Source organism: Myotis davidii, unplaced genomic scaffold (assembly GCF_000327345.1).
Source record: "Myotis davidii unplaced genomic scaffold, ASM32734v1 scaffold96, whole genome shotgun sequence".
NCBI lineage: Eukaryota > Metazoa > Chordata > Mammalia > Chiroptera > Vespertilionidae > Myotis > Myotis davidii.
The window spans coordinates 4,855,154-4,859,154 of NW_006289416.1; the positions used below are offsets into that span (position 1 = coordinate 4,855,154).

At 44.6% G+C, this 4,001-nt stretch overlaps 1 protein-coding gene across 1 annotated transcript in view; it reads right to left on the reverse strand.

The window, feature by feature from the left end:
- Nucleotides 1-4,001, reverse strand: part of ROCK1 (Rho associated coiled-coil containing protein kinase 1) — a 149,484-nt gene that overhangs the window by 106,395 nt on the left and 39,088 nt on the right. The window lies entirely within an intron of this gene.

Genomic DNA, 4,001 nt, shown 5'->3' on the forward strand with positions numbered 1-4,001 from the left:
TGCTCTCTAGGATGTGCGCTGACCACACCATGGGGCGGTGCGGCGCTGGCAGCAGGCGGCAGTGGAGGCACTGCCGGCCCCAATGAGATTGGGACCACAGTGGAATGGTGGAGCGGGTGAGTGGGCGGTGCCAGGCCAAGGCGGGTGCGAGTGGGAGCCTGATCGCCCGCAGGAGACCAGCGGCAACAGTGGGGGGCGGGACTGTCGCCTGGCTCCCAGGAACTGAGGGAGCTGGGTGGGGGGGGCCTGGCCCTGACAAATCGCTCCGCAGACAGGATGGTGAAGCAGGTAAGGGGTGGCGCCAGGCCATGGCAGGGTGCCAGGTGGGGCTGCAGGGCTGCAAGGCTGGGGGCACGAGCTGAGGCTACAAGCCTGGGGACGTGAGCTGGGGCTTGATCCCCACAGGCAACCCTTAGGGACCCCACCTGTGCACAGATTCGTGCACCAGGCCTCTAGTATTGTGTATAAAAGATAAATGAACTCAGAATTGGTTATAGATCTAAATATAAGAGCTAAAATGATTGAATTTCTAGAAAAAATATAGGAGAAAATCTTTGTGATATTGGATTAAGCCAATCTTTCCTAAACTAGACATCAAAAGCACATATTACAAAAGAAAAACTTGCTGAAATGGGTTTCAACAAGTCTAAAAATTTCTGCTCTTTGAAAGATGTAATTAAGAAAACAAAAACGAGAGTCACAGACTGAGAAAAAGATTCACAAATATACATCTGACAAGTGGTTTGTATCCAGAATATCTATAAAACTCTTACAGCTCAATAATAAAACAAATAACCTCATTTAAAAATGGGCGAAAGGATGAAATAGAAACTTCACAAAGGCATTCCTTGGATGAACACAGAATCACTGATATCAGCAGAACATGCTGAACTGAAAATAATTAATTTCTCTATCATTTTTAAATCAATGAAACCGGCTCTCTGACATCCCCCGAGGGGTTCCGGATTGTCAGAGGGCACAGGCCAGGCAAAGGGACCTCCCACCCCCTGTGCTGGATCGGGGACAGGGAGGGACGTAGGAGGTTGGCCAGCGGGTAGGGACTGCATGAGGGCTCCAGGGTGTGTCCAGCCCATCTCATTCAGCCCCAATTGGCCAGACTCCAGCAGCAAGCTAACCTACCAGTCGGAGCATCCGCCTCCTGGTGGTCAGTGCATCTCATACTGACTGGTTGACGGGTCGACTATCTGCCTCTGGTGATCAGTGCACGTCATAGCAAATGGTTGAGCCGCCTTAGTATATCATTAGTACATTATACTTTTTTTTAATGTATTTTATTGATTTTTTTAGAGAGATAAGGAAGAAGGATAGAGAGCTAGAAACATCAATGAGAGAGAAACATCGATCAGCTGCCTCCTGCACACTCCCCACTGGGGACGTGCCCGCAACCAAGGTATGTGCCCTTGACCGGAATCGAACCTGGAACCCTTGAGTCCACAGGCCGACGCTCTATCCACTGAGCCAAACGGCTAGGGCAGCACATTATGCTTTGATTGGTTGAATGGATGACCAGACGACTGGTCACTTAGCATATTAGGCTTTTATTTATAGGATATAATTACTTCGAAAATATAGTAACTTAGAAAAATAAATAAAAACTTTAGATACAACCCTTTTACAATGACACATGTAATATACCCCTTAATACAGTGATACAATGTTTTACCCTTTACAATAAGAGAATATAAAGAACTTTATTTTCTACAGCTCAATTGAAATTATTTTGTTCTTATTGTATGTGGCTTGTTTGTTGATTTATTTGTATGTTTATTTTGATGTGATGATTTTGTATAGTAGGACAGAAATCAATATTCTGAGGAAGTTTAAGAAGCAATGATTAAATATATCAACTCTAGGAGAGTGGTTACCTCTGGAAGAGGAAGACATGAGGCCCAAGACTTAGTTGTCACTTAACTTTCTTTTTTTTTTCTAATTCTCACCTGAGAATATGTTTTTCATAACAGAAAGGGGGAGGAGAAGAAACACTGATGTGAGAGAGAAAGAGCAATTGGTTGCCTCCCATACACACCTTGACCAGGTATCAAACCCAAAACCCTGTATGTACCCTGACCAGGGATCAAACCCAAGACCCCCTCAGTGGATGGAACAAAGCTTCAACCACCTGAGTCACACCAACCAGTGCTGTACCTTAACATTTTCTTTAAAATAAAAGACCAGAAACAAATAGGGCAAAATGTTAACTATGATGTTAATTCTGATGATCAGTGCTCATATATCTGATATATATGTAGTAATCAAGAATAATTTTAAAAAAACTAACGATCATGCCCAAACTCTACCAACGAAGAAATACTTTTTAGATCATCTCTAACAAGTCAGCATTTAACCTCAAAAACATTTAACAAATACTTAATGAGTACCTAATATTCAATTGGGTTTAAGAGTAAAAATACAAGTCCCCTGCTCTGATGACATTTACAATCTACTGATGAGGAAGAAGGGGAATATAACAATCAAATAACCACACAAATAAATATCATCTAACTGTGGTAAATGCACAAGATGCCATGAAAATATACGGCCAACAGCAGGGCATCTGACTAGCCCAATAGGTTAGGAAACTAAAGTGAAGGCATATTTGAAATTTAAAGGATAAAGACTCCTTTAGGTGGATGGGATTGGAAGGAATTCTAGGAAAGACAAACAACTTCTAAAAAGTCTGTGGAGGGAATAAATGTACCTTGTATGGCTATGGTGTAAGCAAACGAGGAAAGTAGTACAGAAAAGAATGTAACTTGAAAGATCATACAGTGCTACATTAGGAAAATAAAAAAGGCTGCGAGTGAGATGTGATTTATTCAAATCAGCAATCCTATCTAATAAAAGAGAAGCATGGTAATTAGCCATAACTTCGCTACCCTTCCCATTGGCTAATCAGCAAGATATGCAAATTAACTGCCAACCAAGATGGCGGTTGGCAGCCAGGCAGCTGACGCGAACAGGGAGGCTTGCTTGCTCCAGTGACAGAGGAAGCCAGGTTCCCCGCCTGCTGCTGCTGGTCTCTCAGCTGCTCTCTAAGAAACATTGTAACAAATATAGAAGCTAAAGAAAACCCCAGAAACCTGCTTTCAGCTGGCCGGGATCTCAGAGCTGGAGTTGCAACAAAGTTTCAAATACAGAAAGTAAACAAAGCCCAGAAACCTGCTTTCAGCAGCCGATTGCCAAAAATCTGTGAGTGACAGGGTTGGCGCCACAACCCCCTGATCTGCCCTGCTCTGTGCGTGACAGGGGGGGGCGCCGCAACCTCCGCAAAGACCCTGCCTTGAGTGTGACGGGGCGGCACCCCAACCCCTCAATCGGCCCTACCCTGAGCGTGACTGAGGGTGGCATCGCAACCTCCTGATCCACCCTGCTCTGTGCATGACAGGGGACGGCGCCTCAACCCCCCAATCAGCCCTGCTCTGAGCCCGACCAGGGGCTGCGGGACAGGCACCTAGGGATTGGGCCTGCCCTCTGCCACCCAGGAGCAGGCTTAAGCCAGCAGGTCGTTATCTCCCGAGGGGTCCCAGACTGTAAGAGGGCACAAATGGGGCTGAGGGATACCCACCCCCGCCGCCAGTGCACAAATTTTTGTGCACTGGGCCTCTAGTTTAAAAATAATCCTCTGGCAGCAATGTGGGAACTAACTGTAAACTGGCAAAAAAGTAAATGCACTAGACAGATTCACTGTGATCATTCTAGTGAGATGATGAAGCTTAAACAAGAGTAGATGTAGTAGTAAACAAAGAGAAGTTCAAGCCTCTGCCTGAAGACTGTCACTGGTCATAAATCTATATTTATCTGTCTTTTCTTTGGTTACTTATCTTTAATTTTCTGGCAGCTCCACTATTCTCCAAAGCTTTTCTAAAGATCCTCAATCACATCAGCATGTTAATTCAAAATTCTAGGTTGTAATCTGCCTAGATCTGGGGGGATAAACTAATTTAAAGTGGCTCAAATTTCTTCTCTTTCACTAAATTTCA